Source organism: Lycorma delicatula, chromosome 3, assembly GCF_047948215.1.
Source record: "Lycorma delicatula isolate Av1 chromosome 3, ASM4794821v1, whole genome shotgun sequence".
In the NCBI taxonomy this organism is placed as follows: domain Eukaryota; kingdom Metazoa; phylum Arthropoda; class Insecta; order Hemiptera; family Fulgoridae; genus Lycorma; species Lycorma delicatula.
Genome location: NC_134457.1, coordinates 12,923,173 through 12,941,982, shown reverse-complemented (window position 1 = coordinate 12,941,982; position 18,810 = coordinate 12,923,173). Strand labels below are relative to the sequence as shown.

Genomic DNA, 18,810 nt, shown 5'->3' with positions numbered 1-18,810 from the left:
ATTCTATGTACTTTTTATTTAAAAAAAAAAAAAAGTGTATATAAGTAATTTAATATGCGTACAAGTCATGTGGTGTCCACATCAGATTTTTTTTCTGTAAATTTTCAAACTACTTCCAAAACAAATTTCAAGTTACATGTTTTTTTTTTTAAATATTCTAAAAATATTTCAAATTTATCGATTTGTTTGAAATATTGTTCAAATTTATTTTAATTATTTTTGTAAATAACGGAAGCAAAGATCTCTGCGAAAGCCCAAAACATAAAAGAAAAGAAAAAATAATCAACAGCAAGGGGAAAAATTCATTTTTATAATTATTTTATGCTGCTAGGATGCAATTTCTAGAATATTTTTGGTGATTAATACATCTTTGTTGCTAGAAAAATTGTATTGACTGACAAAAAAGGTTTGAGAAAACTAAAAGTTTGATTGTAAATCCGGCTTAAGATAAAAATAAGTTTTTAAAATGTTACTAAAAAAAAGTAAAGTGAGTTTTAATACTTTTGTTGAAAAAACTTGTTAAGGGTTTGTAGTCAAATTAATAACAGTTAACATATGTTTCACTAGCAACACAAATATTTTCATAATTATTTATAGCAAATTGTAACTTTTAACTTTTATAATTATTTTTTATTCTCTATATTTCAGAACTTGAAATGTTTTTAAGCAGTAAAACTTTTATCAAAATTGTGCTTGTAATATTTTAGTTTACGGCAAACGACGTCAACCTTTGCTATCCTGCGTATTTCAAATCATCGTGGGAGTAACGTTCCATGAAAATCAGTACAACCACTGGAGTTACAGAAGCCCAAACAAATACATAAACGAACAACTATATTTACTACATATATGTACAATCCATCTCCAGACAAATTCGATTAAAAAATAATAAGTCTGTTATTAAAAGAAAAATCCTTTTTGTCGCTAATACAACTAAATCGTAAAGTACAGTAGACAAGCGTAGACAAGGCCGGTCAGCGAACTCTACTCCCACATTCACTGTACTCACAAGTTCCCCAAATAAATACTTACGACACAGAGCAGACTACTTACAAGTAACGCTGTTTATTAACAACGTAAAAAAAAACAATAAAACCTCAGCTCTCAAATACGTAATTATAAAAAATTCTAATAATTTCTGAGAGTTGAAGGAAATACCGGAGAAATTTTTTTAAATATTAAAATTTTATCCATCAATCTAAACTTTACTTAAAATATTTTAACTCTTATCAATGCCTGCGGATAATTTACATACAAAGGAACCGACGCGTTTCTCTTTGTTTATTAGAATCTTATAAAAGCTAGAAAGTTTGTCTGTTTGTTCTCTCATCACGCGAAAAACGACCGACCGATTGCTTTCAAATTTGCAGGATACATTTATGATATTACAGGAAAGATTTTAAGCTACAGTTCCTTTAACTGTTACTTATCAGTATTATTCTCACAACAATGAGGATAACAAACACCGCGGGATTCCAAAAAGCGGATTCCTCTGGCTAAATGGGAATGACAAGCAAAGCGAGCCCTTTTTTTTTTTTGTAAATTTTTTTTTACCATCAGAGGTTAATCATTTATTAATAAATCAATATACTTAACATTTAAATTAAAAAAAAAGTTAAAAAAAAGGAGATGAAGTCTAATTCGAACCGATGTGCCTTTCCCTTGTAAGATCCAAATATTTCATTAATTAAAATTTTATTTGGTTGTAATTCTGGAACCAATGAAAATAAGTACCATTTATGATATATCGTTGAAAAGCCCTCAATGAGGGTTTATTACTGTAGTTAAAAAAAAAGTCCAAAATCCAGATTTTTTTGGATTTCGATATTTTAATCGATAATTCAAAACGTTCGGTAAAACCTTTTGAATTATCAATTTCGTTTTAATTTTTTAAACCTTTTTCATGTATCATCATTTTTCCACTATATGAAAATAAATAACCAATACCAGAAAAACAACAAAGTTTTTTACGTTAATATCGTATATGTGCTACTGAAGACAGCGGCATAAGGACGATGACTTCTCTCTTTTTTTTGTTTAGCCTCTGGAACAACCGTAACGTATTATTTCAGAGGATAAATGAGGATGATATGTACGAATGTAAATTAAGTCATGTCTTGTACAGTCTGAGGTCGATCATTCCAGAGACATGTGGTTAATTGAAACCCAACCACAAAAAAACACCGGTATTCACGATCTAGTATTCAAACTTGTATAAAGGTACCAGCTAGGACTGCCTTACTAGGATTTGAACCTAATAAACTCTCGATATCGAAATCAGCTATTTGCGATGAAAAAAAAAATCAGCGGCTCGCGTATAGGCACTGTGGAACTGCAACATCTCCTATTTCCACTTGATATTATCGATAACATTTAATATAATAAGTCCTTTTTTCTTTGTTTATTTATACTTGTACAATATATTTTCCTTATATCAGTAGCTATCCTCCAGTTTATGAAAAATATACAAAAGACTTTGTATGGAACTCTTGACTACACCGTTCCAGCGGCATGGTGTTGGCTGTTGTGCGTAAAATCGTAAAATCGCACCCCAAAAAATGCTGTTGTAGTCTTCTGTTATGTTGTGAAGTCACAGATGAGCGGTATAAATAACTAAATAAATAAATACTATTTAAAGTGTAAAAAACCGTAATTCTGTCTGGCTGGGTCTCGAACCCGATCGCCCGGTTGACTCGTTACTTGGTGCGTTAAGCCTCGCGGCCAGAATCGTAAATAAAAATTCTATATGAAATTAGAGAGAATTGGATATTTTGACGGATAAAAGATTAAAACTATAGAATTTGTCAACCCAATTTTCAAATACTATAAAAAAAAAAGAAAGGGAATGTATTACAAGATTACATTTATGGTAAGGTTAGACTTGCTTCCTTCGTAACGATAAAGACTATAAAGAACAACTAATACTGAAACCATTTCGTTCTTTATACTTAAAATCCTCATTGATAAAAGAAATAGTAGTTAAATTTACAAAAAAGCTCTCACTCTTTCTCTCTCTTTCACACACGCACACACACACAAACACACGGCGAGAGAGAGAGAGAGAGTGAGTGTGTGTGAGAGAGAGAGAGAGAGAGAGAGAGAGAGAGAAATTTATACCCGTAACAAAAATCAATTCACAGAATATCTCAATGCGGACCCGAAAAAAATTCGATTGGTGACCAGCAGCTGTTGTTAGCATACTACTAGAAAGGAAAAGTAGCGATAACATTAAACAGACAGGGCTGTAAATGTAACACGGCCGGGTGGATATAAATATAAAAGTTACGCTTGAAATCAAGTCAGCTGCAGCAATAAAACAGAAGTTCGATAGCCGACTCGGTCACGATTTAAGAATACACTATGTTAAAATTAGAGTAAGGAAAATAAAATATTATAACAAAAGTAAGAAATCGATCTTTTGCAACAAGCGGATTTTGGAAAAAGAGGAATGAGACAGAATTAGGTTATTAGTTTAACAAGAAAATTCAAAGTACCGAAAGGAAATCAATTTTTTTTAAAATAAACAAATTGATAATTATTTTATCGTTATAAAATTGAATTAAGAAAGAAAAAGAAAAAAATGTATATGTATATACATTTATTATATATACAGTATTATGTATACTGTGTACATAAATATATATAATTATATATTGTGGGACCCTATCAATCAAACGCCGATTTTCCGGCTGTGCAATTATCCAAACTGATTAATCCGCACTACGCAATTTTAAAAAAAAAATTAAGTTACACCATTTCAAAAAAATCCCTTTCGGCACGCCGGAAGGCGGAGGTAGATTTCACGGTGCTAAGTAGGGATAAAAAAAATTCCCACCTTAGTTAAGAAAAACTTCAAATTTACTCAATACAATGGTTGCATATGAAAAAATGTTTCACATGTTTAGCACACGACAAACCCCATCTTCTTAGAATTCCAGCAACATGTTGGTCATCTCTTGCCGTAAGGATTGGTCATATCAAAAATTGGTTCAAATAAAGGTTTTAGGTAATGTTTAGAGGACTAACGACTACTTTAAACCGATTCGATGCTGTGCCAATTAAGGGAGGTATGATTTTTTTTGTCTTCGAAACCCCATTTTTTCCACCCCCTGGGCCAGTGGTTGGTAACGGTCAAAAAACTTTACTTATATATGTTTTAGGTCCTTATCCAAAGAATAGTAGGAACTTTTAACGAATTCGATATTTTATTTATTAACAAAGTTATAGGGATATTTTTTTTTCGAAAAAGCCCCCATTTCCACCCTCATGGTCCGATTTTGCCCACTAACAAAATCGACCGAGATTTTGTGTCGTTATATTGTAACAATTTGAAAGTGATTGGCGCAAAATTACGGCAGTTATCGTATCCACAAGAAAATGAAATATATATATAAAATTTTTAACTGGCGGTGGTGTTGGGGTCTGAGGAATGTGAAACGCGAATATATGTCGAAATTTTCGGAAGTCGAATCATGGTACCCGTTACAATAGGTAACTTTCTTATGAAATCTACCTAAAAATTTAAAGTACTATTACTATAAGCTTTGCTTAAACAGTTGATGTATTTTTATCGATGTTTATTTTTAATTCGTTTTTACTTTGATTTTTTTGTTATTCGTACAGCAAAAAAACATACTTAAATTTAGTAAACAAGTTAAAAAATTGTTAAACTAATAATAAAATTAACTTCTGAAAAGATTGATTTTTTTTGTCTTCAGTCATTTGACTGGTTTGATGCAGCTCTCCAAGATCCCCTATCTAGTGCTAGTCGTTTCATTTCAGTATACCCTCTACATCCTACATCCCTAACAATTTGTTTTACATATTCCAAAAGTGGCCTGCCTACACAATTTTTTCCTTCTACCTGTCCTTCCAATATTAAAGCGACTATTCCAGGATGCCTTAATATGTGGCCTGTAAGTCTGTCTCTTCTTTTAACTATATTTTTCCAAATGCTTCTTTCTTCATCTATTTGCCGCAATACCTCTTCATTTGTCACTTTATCCACCCATCTGATTTTTAACATTCTCCTATAGCACCTCATTTCAAAAGCTTCTAATCTTTTCTTCTCAGATATTCCGATCGTCCAAGTTTCACTTCCATATAAAGCGACACTCCAAACATACACTTTCAAAAATCTTTTCCTGACAATTAAATTAATTTTTGATGTAGACAAATTAAATATCTTACTGAAGGCTCGTTTCGCTTGTGCTATTCGGCATTTTATATCGCTCCTGCTTCGTCCATCTTTAGTAATTCTACTTCCCAAATAACAAAATTCTTTTACCTCTAATCATAATCTTTTCTCCTCCAATTTTCACATTCAGCGGTCCATCTTTGTTATTTCTACTACATTTCATTACTTTTGTTTTCTTCTTGTTTATTTTCATGCGACAGTTCTTACGTAGAACTTCATCTATGCCGTTCATAGTTTCTTCTAAATCCCTTTTTACTCTCGGCTAGTATTACTATATCATCATCAAATCGTAGCATCTTTATCTTTTCACCTTGTACTGTTACTCCGAATCTAAATTGTTCTTTAACATCATTAACTGCTAGTTCCATGTAAATATTAAAAAGTAACGGTGATAGGGAACATCCTTGTCGAACTCCCTTTCTTATTACGGCTTCTTTCTTATGTTCTTCAATTATTTCTGTTGCTGTTTGGTTCCTGTACATGTTAGCAATTGTTCTTCTATCTCTGTATTTGAACCCTAATTTTTTTTAAATGCTGAAAATGCTGAAAAGATTGATAGAAACATTAATTGGTTAATCATGAACTATGATGAAATGATTACCATCCAGGTTTGTCACACGAAAAAGTTCATGAATGTTTGTCTATCGCTAAGGACTGGTTGAAGCGATAAAAAGAATGCGATTCTGTACAAATTCTTTGATTAAAACGATTACGTAATCTTACAGCTCATAAATGAAGATCAACATTAAGGCAAGTACAAATTACATATTTTTTTAAAAAGTTTTATTCTACTAAAGGTATAGTGTATTCACACTCGGTGCATGTTATTAAAAATTTATTTAAGGACTTTAAAATTTAAAGGTTTTCTATTAGTTCACAATCGGCTCCTGACGATTCAGCGGCTCTATACAAACTATATAAGCCGGCTCCTCACTACATTCAGGCAATCTTCCAGCCTTCTATCAATCTTCATGAACTCAACGTACAAACTTACAAAATTATTCTTTAACAACGTATAATTTATGAAATCATTAAAAGGCATTCATATACACTTATAAATAAACTTTTTTTATTCATTCAAGTATTAAAGGATCATATCTAATTACGAAGTGATAAAAATCTATATTCATTTATTATTTGAACCAGCGGTAAATACATAGAGTAATTACCCTAACCAAGGCGGATATTATCTCAAGACTGTATTTTTTCGATTTTTCTGTAGCACACAGAAAGAGTAACACACAGAAAAGTCTGTCTGTAGAGACGGACTTATAGGCCACATACTAAGGCATCCTGGAATAGTCGCTTTAATATTGGAAGGACAGGTAGAAGGGAAAAATTGTGTAGGCAGGCCACGTTTGGAATATGTAAAACAAATTGTTAGGGATGTAGGATGTAGAGGGTATACTGAAATGAAACGATTAGCACTAGATAGGGAATCTTGGAGAGCTGCATCAAACCAGTCAAATGACTGAAGACAAAAAAAAAAAACTGTAGCACACAGTAACATCTCAATTTCTCTTCATTATGTTTTTGTAAGTTTTTCTTATAAGTGTTCTAAATGACATTTTTTAATAAAATAGTAGGTAAATTTTTATTTATTTCAGATAATTTTGATTCTTTTACTAGTAAATTTTCATTCATTGGTTTTTATGTAACGTACTGGTGCACCTCTTTTACTACATTTTACGTATATTCTGAGTATTTTTTTAATTGTACTGAAACAAATTTATATTCCGTCCTTTTATTAAGTGTTATACACGTTAAATATTAGAATTATATGTCAAAGCACGAATGATGAACCTTTTTTAATTCTCAAATTGTCAGGATTTCTGATTACCCGGATTCAACCTTGCAAATGTCAATCTGGATAACCGGCGTTCCACTGTCTGAGTGATTCAAAAAAGACTTCACAACTTTATAAGCATGTAAAAATTTATATATACATATATATATATATATAAAATAATAACTAAATTCTATTCTTTGAAAAGATAAATATAAAAAAAATAAATAAGTTAGTAAATTATCCAAATCAATAGAAAATTTTCTAATGCAATTCATTAGGTCAACAATCAAACAAACAAAATACTAAGAACATAAAAAGAAAACCTTGACGTTTCGTCCAAGATGTAGAACTTTATCAAAATAAACCAGAAATGACAAAAAACAACACCAGCAAACACTTATAAACCTCGGAACGGAACGGAACGCAAGGATATCGGAGGGTGCAGTACCCTCCAACTTTTCGCAGTATACGGACTCACGTCCTTTGCTGCTGGGTGATTCTATCGGACTGGCGGGTTATTAATAGTAGCTGGCGTTGATTCGGTTTGTGAAGTTTGGATTGCGTTCCGATCCAATGGAGGGTTTATCGGTAGGAACCCGACGGAACGATGTGCTAATAAGCTTATCTTCCGTGACGCGCACCATTTCAGCCTAGAGTGGGCTGAAATCCTTTATTTAAGGGTCGTCCTCTCTTAAGGTAAGGAGGCCGGAGGCGATTTTGGGGCTACACTTTAACATTTAATTTAATTCAATTTGTTTAGAATTAAAGGAAATGAGTTTGGATGGATTGCTCTGAGAAGTTGCGCCCCAGAGCTATCTCGGTCGGTAGGAGAGGGGATACAGGATGGTTTTGATGGATATTTGTTGTCGTGTCTGTCTGTCAAATCTTCATCTTAACCTTGTTAAAATCCAGTATGTTCCGGAGAGAACTAGACCGGCGAGCGACAAACTGTTTTCTTCTGTTCTTCTTTCTTCTGACTCTTCTTCTTCTTTATTCGCTTCGTTCTTGTAGTTCATGTAGTGGATGGAAGGGAAGCGAGAAGGTTATTTGGGATCGTGGTACCAGCGGTTTTGGCGCGGGTGTTAGTACTATTCGGTTTTACTAATCTAAGCGCGATACATCTCTATGAAGGATTAAATGTCTGCCCGCCATAAGGGCTGGCAGGAGAGATATATATAACGCAGGTTGTTTTCGAGCGCCCGTGTGCCGGGGTGGTGACAATTTTGAATAAGACGCCCCCTTTTATAAACCCCCTACCACCTAATCTAATAAAAACGAAAACCCCCACTACTAAAAATGAATGATCTGTTAGGTGATCACAAGACTTATAGACTTATTAGGTCTGACTGTACTAGTAAATTACAAAAGGAAAATAATATACTAATAAAAAAAAATAAATATGTATTGAAAATAGAAGAACGTAAGTTATACATTAATAATGCAAAACCACCAAAGATTTACGGTTTAATTAAGTTGCAAAAGGTCGGTTGCTCGATGAGGTCTATCGTTAGTTACATTCAATCACCTACATACGGGTAGTCAAAATTTTTAGTTGAAATTTTATAAAATGTTGTTGGTAATACGGAACTTACTGTTAAAGATTCGTGAGGTTTCCATAGGTTTATTGCGGAACAAAGTGTTCCGGATGGTTGTTGATTGGTGTCTTTCGATGTTGTTTCTTTGTATCCCGTTGAATTATTTAAGGTTGTGATATGTGAGCGTTGGGAAGACATCAGGCGATATACTAAAATTAATAAAAATGATTTTTTGAAGATTACTGAATTTTGTATTTCTAATACGTATTTTCATTTTGAAGAAAATTTTTATGAACAAAAGCACGGTTTGGCAAATTTAGTAATGAAATATATTGAGGTTGGGATTTTGGGGAAATTAAATATTCATATTACAATTTATAAAAGATATGTTGATATTTTTTTGTATATGTCTGAAGACAAAATTGAATATATTTTTGATGAGTTTAATAAATCCATTCAATTTACAATAGAAAAGAAAAAAAATAATGAAAAAATTTTTGGATATGACTGTAAGGCACACATATGGCATAATTAATACCGTTTGGTAAAATAAGCCAACGGCTTCTGGAAGGTATTTGAATTATTTGTCTGCCCAGCCGATTATTCATAAAAAGGCTGTAGCGGTTGGTTTGGTAGATAAAGCTTTGTGTTTTACGGATCCTAAAGAAAGACCGATAATAATTAAAAAAGTTAGAGAGTTGCTTTTGGAAAATAACTATCCCAAAAGTTTTATTGATAAAATTGTGAAGTCTAGAATTCATAGGCTTTACAATACGTTTCTTATAAAAACAGAGAATATGAAAAAGAATATTTGGCGCTTCTATATGTTCCTGATTTGTCTGAAAATATTCTAAAGCTTTTAAAAATTGACTGATGGTGGCTCATAGTAGGTACAATACGATTGGTAACATTTTCAAAAATTATAGGCGCCAACAAAGATACAAAATCTGTCTAATGTTGTGTACAATATACCATGTAGTGGTTGTTCAGCATTTTATATTGGTCAAACTCCTAATATTTATAAAAAAAAAAAAAAAAGAATAGCGGGAGATAAATATAGGAAAAATGAAATTACTGCATTGAATAAGCATGAAAAAGCCAAAAAACATAAATTTGATTTAGATAAAGTAAACATTTTAGAAAGGGAACCTAATTGGAGATTATCCACATTAAAAAGGATATAAATTCTATAAATAATAGAACGGACGTATCTGATTTAAGTATTATATACGATACTAATGCGTTTTAAATTAATAGATAAAAATGGGTTGTGGGGGTGTATTATTGGTTATTTGTTGGTTATAGTTTTATTTTTTGTGTAGTTTTGGTTTATTAATTTAGGATTAGTATTTTTTGTTTGGGTTGTAACTTTATGTTATCATTGGATTTGTGGTGAGAGTATCTATGAAAAAGATACATTTTTAGTAGTGGGGATTTTGGTTTTCATTAAATTAGGTGGGGGGGGGGTGTTTGCTGGTGTTTGCCATAAGTGTTTGCTGGTGTTGTTTTTTGTCATTTGGTTTGCCTTGATAAAGTCCTACATCTTGGACGAAATGTCGAGGTTTTCTGCTTTTGTTTTTGTTATTTTGTTTGTTGTTTGTTTGGTTGTTGACCTAATGAATTGCATTAGAAAATTTTCTATTAATTTGGATAATTTTCTAATAACTTTATATATATATATATATAATTTATCATCCAACAATCACTTTTATTCGAAATGGCTTCCATTTGTAATGCGACATACATCCCACCTCAAGTCGATTTCATTCCAGACTGTAGCCAGCAAGTCGGGCATTATCTCTGAAGTTGTGGCGTTAATTCAAACTCTTAGCTCAACATCATCGGCAAGCAAATGCATTATATACGCCCGATCTTCAGGTGCCCCACAAGAAAACATCTAGCGAGGTTAATTCGGGGGGGGGGGGGCGCAATTGGACTTTTACGACCGAACCACCGACCTGGGAATCTTATCAAGAAAATCTCGGGCTTCTAGACGGTAGTGATGTGGTGCCCCATCTTCCTGATAATAATGGCGTGCATCTTGATTATCATCCCCTAACAGAGGAATTAGACAATTTTGAAGCACGTCCAGATAAACGATACTATTTACAGCCCAACAAATGTATAAATTTTTAAGAAAACTGGTGACAGCGCTGGTGGCCGAATTCGGTACTAATGAACTACGTCAGTCAAAACGTAATGTGTTTTGCTATGAAATAAAACCTCAACCGAATCTGTAAGCTACCTCAATAAATTTTGATATGCTTTTAAAATTGTGAAGTCCTTTTTGAATCACCCGGTATATCGTATAAGAAAGAAAATAAATACAGTCTAGTTAAAAGTTTTAATAAGTATGATGTCAAGATAAGTACCCTTTTCATAATCCGAGAGTGATTATTCCCCTAATATCAAAAAAAGGTTATGTTAACATTGTTCCATAAGAAAACGGTTATTTTACACTATCCGTCTCAGTTCCCAGTCCTAACGATTATTAGGCGTATGAAACGACCGAACATAAAAATATTATTGACCCGAATTCCTTTTTTTAAGAATACTATTGTACATAAAACTAACTAGGCTATCATTATTGCAAAATCAGCTGATTTTCGAAGTTCTAAGGCTCGATTCCTTGTAATGACAGTTAATTTTATATGGCTTTGAATGCTAGACTATGGACACAGGTGTTCTTTGGCGTTTGGGTTTTAATTAACCACACGTCTCAGGAAAGGTCGACCTGAGTCTGTTCCAGACTTCATATTTAGCGGCACATTTACAGTACAACGTCTACAGCTGCGTTACGCCTGGCTAGCCGATAGCAGTAACTGCATTTGCCTATATATATATATATATATATACATACACACACCCAGGACCTGGCAGTAGCTGGAAAACTAGTCGGAGAAAACAAATATTGTACATCAGACAACCAGATCCTGTAGTAAACAAAGTGAAGTATTCTTACAGGGTTTAATATCAACTAAATTTTTATGTGCACGATATGTAGATGAAAAGTAGTGAAAAGGTCTACAGGAAACCACTTTACTCCTCATTTTTCTTACTGAGCACGATACACGATGCTTGTTATTCTTGGGAATATATATTATATAAATGCATGCCATTTTCATGAGTGATTTATGTATTTTATCATATCGTCGACTACAGTACTGTTGTTAAGACTCCCAAACTAAATAAGCAATTTGAAAATTATTAACTAAAATTAGTATCATTTTAGAACTAATTAAAAATAACCAAAAGTTAAAAAAAATATAACCAAGCCATTTAATAAATGATAACCTTTTATAATATTATTAATTTTTATTTAATTATATTATTTTCATTACAAGTAATTAATATCTTTAAAAACAATTAATTTGAAATGTTAGATAAAAATATTAATTTTTACTTTAGAACTGAATCATGATCTAAAGAAATATTTTAAAATCAAGTCATTAAAAAAATAATTATTTGTTTTAAAAGTTAAACCGCTCAGTTCGTTATTATTTTTAACTTAAAAATATTATATAGTAACAAGTTATTACTATCATATTAAAAATAGAAATAAAATAATTTGAGTCCTCTTTATAATCATGGTAAAACTTATCGAATAATGGTGATATTATATATATGGTCAACATTAGCACGGATACATTTTTTCCAGTATTTAAGTTAATTTAATTTCCAATATTTAAAGACTATTCAAAAATGTAAATAAAATAAAATTTTAATGAAAAAAAACCCTTAGATTATTTGCTACTACCAAACATTAACGTAAAAACTGAATGAAACACTGTAAAAAAAAAAATACATCTTACGTTAGAAAGTAAAAAGATGCAGCAATATGGTAAAACGATCACCGATTAGAGGAAACTGTAATACGCCTTTGAACGAACAGTTGCCTACATTTCAGGAGTTAAAAGTCAATCTTGGCAGCACAGCGTGTATGTTACAAAATATTTATTATTGGTAAAGCTGCCAAAAGAGCAAAACTCCAGCAAAATACTTATCACAACTGTTACAAGTGTTGCATATGTGTAAAAACGCAGGATTTAACTAAATAATTCTTAGACAAGATTTTTTCTTATTAGATTTGGAAGACCAAATCAGACAGTAGCATGACGTTACCATCTTATTGACGTACGAATTAATTTTATTCTTGACGACCGACCGACTATTATTATGAACATAACAGTTTAATTTAAAAACGATTATTGATTTGAATTTAAATTAACATCTTTTAGAAAATCCCTGAAGATGGAGTAACAGCTCCACAAGTACTAGGATTTACACTTTTTAAATTGTTGGTAAGTGGAAATTTAATTTATACAATTGTATTAATACCAGCAGTGCCAAATGCTTAGTAAATTAAATTGAGATGAAAGTAATCACAAAAATGCTTCATTAAATTTAATAACAAAAAAAATGTTATTATATTATGGAATATTAAAGAAATGATTAAACCAAAAATTTAAATAATATGATTCTATTAATAGTTTTTATGACTGTAAACTACATAATATTAATTTATACATTATTTTAAATTGTATAATTTGCTTACTTGATAATGTTAATTTACATACTTATAATATTACAAATTTTTTTAAACAAAAAAAAGGCCTGATAACGAGCTATCAGGCTATCAGGTAGTTATAATCTTATAACTACCAAGAAAAAATTATTAAAGTGTTCTATTATTTTTCCTTTTCTTTGCTAACTACACTATAAAACTCTCCACTATTACTCATTCAGCCTGGCTCCTCCAGTTTACACAGAGATCCAACACTGACTCAACAAGAACAAGTTGACAGATGGTCTCCATACACATTAACTAGTACTTCCTCATAAAGAACATGGTAGGTGTCTCCAATTGTCCACACTGAGGACACATCCCAGAATCTACCAGGCCAAATTTCTGCCGTCTGTCCCTAAAAGCACCATAGCTGGAAAGAAATTGCATCACATATTTATTAGGGTGCACCCACGAGGCTTCCGCAAACCAACAACATTTGGAGAGATCATGTGTTGTCACACGTTGGGAAAAGTGTATCAGTGTAAATGGGGATTATATTAAAAAATAAATACTGCATTTTATAGCTAAGGTATTGTACTTTTATTATTTTTTATTTCATTCCAATACCTCTTTTCATTCCCATGCTACGCACATATGTGCAACATTTATTAGCCAAGCGTCGCAGAATCAGAAATCTAATTATATAACTGCAACTGTAGTGTACAAGCTGAGCCATTTGTAAAGAAATTACATCATCACTCTGTGATAAAAAATAATATTAATTGATTTTTATCATAAATCTTTTGTTTATTATTTTTATCTTTTAATAATTTTGATAATAATTATTATTTATTATTAGTCTTTAATTATTTTAATTTCCAGAAATCAAAATTAATCTAATTCCTTAGTAATGAATCACATTTATTACAGTAGCATTTTTGTGGGTTCACCCTTGAAATGCTAGTTTTGTTGAGGTCAGGAGCTACTCGGGGGGTTGTAGATATTAAGGGGGTTGGTACCATCATGTCAAAGAATGACTGTGTTTTTTAAGTATGTTTGGCGACCTCTGCTGTGTTCGTTTTCCTCGTGGTTGTAAGAATAATACTGATAAATAACAATTAAAGTATACAGACTCTAGAAATACCTGAAAAAGAAACTAAATTACAAAAGACAGAACTATGATAACCAAAGTTTAGACTTTTATCGAGGAAAACTTCAACCCCAAAGGGGGTAGAGTCTCAATCTGTGGTAAAAACCTTTCCTGGGATAACACGAATGTATTCTGAAAATCTGAAAGCAATCAGACATTTGGTTCTAGCATCATGTTGCATACAGACACAACCTGCCCCAAACTTTCGCATTTATACATTAGATTTATTGATTTTTATAACAACATATTTTGGCACATAAATAAATTTACTCGTGCACTTGTACTTTTTTTATAAAAATTTATTACATTAAAAATAAATTAAATAAATAGAAATGAAGTAATTACATGTTTCCAATAATAGCTATAAAACTAAACAGCTGTCATTAGTTTACGACAAAATATTTTTTTAAAAATAACTAACAGGCATACAAGCCCAATAATAGTTGTTTGTGTATAAATTATCTTTAAAACGGAATAATTTTACTTAATTCTACTTCATTTTATTCTTCTTTTTGGAAGTTAATATGATACTTTCTTCGAAGTGTCCCAACAATTTATACTTCAAGACATTTGAAATTATAAACAGCTGGAAACTGAATCACCTTCAATAAGATTGTAGTCAATACAAATTTTTTATTTCGCATAAAGAACAATACTGTAGATATATCTCATCGTTATAACATCATCTGTGTTATATGTAATGTTTTGCAAACAGGACGATGGGGATTGATAAACAGATTTAATTATATGAGGCCATTACAGCAAAGGTTTTATAAAATATTATGAAATATATCCATACTTAAACAGGTTTACTATTTGATTTTTTCTGAACAGATAATGTGATTTTGTGTGCGTGGTGTATGTGTCATTAACTACATTAGTAAATCTAATTTTATAATCACCAACACAGTAATCTGTCAAAATTACAGTTTTGATGAACTGTGCAATAATTTTTTGTTACATCCGATCATGTGGTCAAATAATTAATTGGGGAAAAATTATTTATTTCATTCACTTTCTCATCACAAACATTCATTTGCACAATAATTTTCCATTTATTTTTTATGAAATGAAAATACACAATCCAAAAATACTGGCAGGAAATAAATCCAAGACAGGCTTTACTTTGTAATTCACAGAGGGATATAGTTATACACAGTTAGATTTATTGCCCTCTTTATTCCTAAAAAATAATGTATGTTATTTGATAAATTAATATCACTATTTGAATACGGTCCAGTCATGTTGTTTTAATATTTGAATGTAATCATCGCATGGGTCTTCATTATCAATCATGATTTCTAATATCTTGTTTGGTAAGAAAATGTTCTAATATGTCATTAAATGCTTTAGAATAAGTGTAATGAAACACGGTTAAAGTTTCATTCAAAAAAAAAATTAAAAGTAAATCTGAGGAACAATGCTACCAAGTTAGCATTCTTCTTCTAAGGTAAAGAATGGATCTTATATAACCTTCCACTCGGTAGGAAAAATAGCCTATTCAGATTATATAAAAAATATGAATATAAATTAGAAAAATTCTAATACAAATGAAATTTTTAGAGTTTACAATAAAGCGGATAAAATTACATAATACTGGTGCTACTTCATGATGCTATTATGTAGCCATAAAGCTTCATAACAACCTTAACAGAAATGACAATTAATGAACATATAAATATTGATAACACCAGTAATACTATCATCTACAAATGAACCCGGTATTATCAATTCATATCCTACAAAATCAATATGTCATCTGTATTTTACTTAAAATCAGCTCTTTTTTAACTAGTTATAAATCATATTGATTATACTGAAAACTAAAGTAGTGCGGCATAAGAGTAATATTTTTATAAATCTAATCTACTTTCAGTACACATCTTACAGAGTGGGATAAATGTTTATGCTTAGTTAACATACAGGGGGCAATTATAATATAATGTCAGGGACATTCTTCTCGTTTTATAATAAAGCCCTATCTATTGAATTCTCTTGGTTTTATAAATCAAGTAAAATATCTGTAATAGCCCCGACTGAATAGATTTTATTCATCAATTAAAAAAACATAAAGTGTGTCGAATGATATGCTTCAAATGGTGAGAAAAGTTTTGAAATCAAACTTTTTCTTTAAGGATAAGCGAAAGAGAAAATTATTCTAATCAATTATAATAAATAGATTAAATGAATTATAAATATAAAAGACATACTTAAAAGTAATGTCATGGGGTAAGTAATATGATTAACTCTACAGCAATAAAAGGATTAATTTGTCATTCATCTTATTTCAATAATGAATAAGCAAAAATTTATTAAAAATATAAAACTTAGAATCATTCCTCAGTATTTTGCAAAGTAAATATTGTAAGAACTAAAACTAAAAATTGTAAATAAGAATCTGGTGATTATACATTTATGAATTCTGTAAATAATTCTACTGAATCACATCGCATGTGTAATCGATAGTTTACAAAAAATGAAGATTATATTTGCTGTTACCCTTAAAAGTGATATCACTTAAACACTAAGAAATACAATGTATTATCAGATGTTATTACATCATTTTAAAAATAAACTCCTACAACCACCACAACTTGTTTACAATAACAGTGTGATTAATCTGAATTCACGTTCCAAATTTATCCCATAATATGGATTTTCAAATATAATATAAGTAAATATAACTGTCACATGTATTAATTGTGGATCTTGCAAATCATAAACCAATACTTGACTATAATGTTCTCAAGGCACAAAAACAATAGTTGTTAGATATTTTAAAAAGATTGTTAACATTATATATTAAAAAATGGTGTAGCCAAGAATGCTATTTTCACACATGATAAAATAATAAATTTATGTTAACAAGAAATTAAAAACAATTCTCTTTCTAAGTAATTGAAATTATGCTTAAAGAAAATCATTTTGGAATAATTATTTGGCTCCTTCCTCAGAGGTGTTGCAAGTGGTGCTGTTGTTAATTATAACTTTCTTAAAGAGAGAATCATTTTAGAAAGTGGTAAAAAATTATACTTAATCTAGGTTGTGTTGGTTCATTTAATTTTTTGTTTTCCTCAGATTTAGAGTGTGTGCTTGTTTCATAATTTCAAGATCACAGCTATTAAATCTAAATAGTCTTTGGATGATTTACATGTTACAATAATTTTTTTATAATCGTAACCAAAATATAAATTTTTCTGTATAAAATATAGAACAGAATCGAAAATGCATCTAGTGAAGAAAGTAGGAAACACTATCATACATCAATCAGCATTTATTCAAAAACTGCTGAAATTTTCAGAAAGCAAAGTTGCAATCGCTTTATCAATAACAAAGTACACAAGTAACTGATAAGACAAGTACATGTACGTGCTGAAAACAGGGAAACCTGTTTTCAACACAAACCTGATTTAAGAAGTGAAGCAGGTTTGTAACTGTACTACAGTGACTATATATTACTATATCAAACAGACACATTGAAAATTCACAGATATAAAGAACACATCTGTGAATAAAAAAACCACACGCCAACAGAACAAAAACTTTGTAAATCACCTGTTTAAAAACAACACGCATACAAAATTATTTACAAGATACAAATTTTATGTTTAACACATAAAAAGTTAATATCTCAAGATGTTTCAACAGTATGAAATTTACCAACATAAATTTGACAAAAAACAACATATTAAATGAAGAAATGAAGCATACATTAAAAACACACACTAATTTTTATGTATAAATTAAATAATTTCCTAACTTTTTAATCGTAATCTGATCAAATACTCAAAAAAGACATGTTTTTTATCATTTTAATCTCAAAATTGAGTTACAAAACCTAAAATAATGGAAGAAACATAAAACTGTCAAAACTTCTTCTTTTATAGTTAAGAAGCACAACGGTACTTAAAAGTATCATCAGTCTGTAGAGGAATACCACAGTGAGATTTAGTACAAATTACAACTTGTAAAAGTAAATAACATAACTTGCTTTTGCTTTACAAACATAAAATAGCAATATTACACAGTCCTATGCGATTTGATTTTTAACAACATTATCAGAAATAATAAAATCTGAAAATATATCAATCTCATGTAATATTAATAGACCCACACAATTTCTTAATTTATTACTAATCTAGATATTGTAAATAGAAAATTTCGCTCTCTTTTGTTACTAAATGTTTTTTTTGTTACTTTTTTATATTGTTATAAATGAACTGTATCAACATCATCTCACAGCATCAGTTTCAATCCTTGACAGTTTTAATGGATATAATTTTTTAAAGCAAATTAATGTTTTATACAAACTATATTGTTAAGTTTTGTTGATTTTGTGTTTAATTTATTTGTTACATAATTTACGCTACTGTTAAATTAATTGATTTGTGATGACAAGTTCACCACTAGACCAACCCATGGGTTAATTTTGATAATAGCCAGTTCTTCAGTAATCCTGGACAAAATTTTATGTCTTTAGGTTGCACATAGGTTTGTTTGACATGTAATATCTTTTAGAATATCAAAACAAACCCTAAAAAATCATGTGTGGTTAATTTACTGTCAAGAAATATTGTTTCATTTACAGCCTTGGGTAATCATAACGACTTTCTTAATAAATAATATGAGCAT

At 30.5% G+C, this 18,810-nt stretch overlaps 1 protein-coding gene across 1 annotated transcript in view; it reads right to left on the bottom strand.

Annotated features, from left to right (window-relative positions):
* The window catches only part of Obsc (Obscurin), a 613,188-nt gene that overhangs the window by 513,491 nt on the left and 80,887 nt on the right, over positions 1-18,810 (bottom strand). The window lies entirely within an intron of this gene.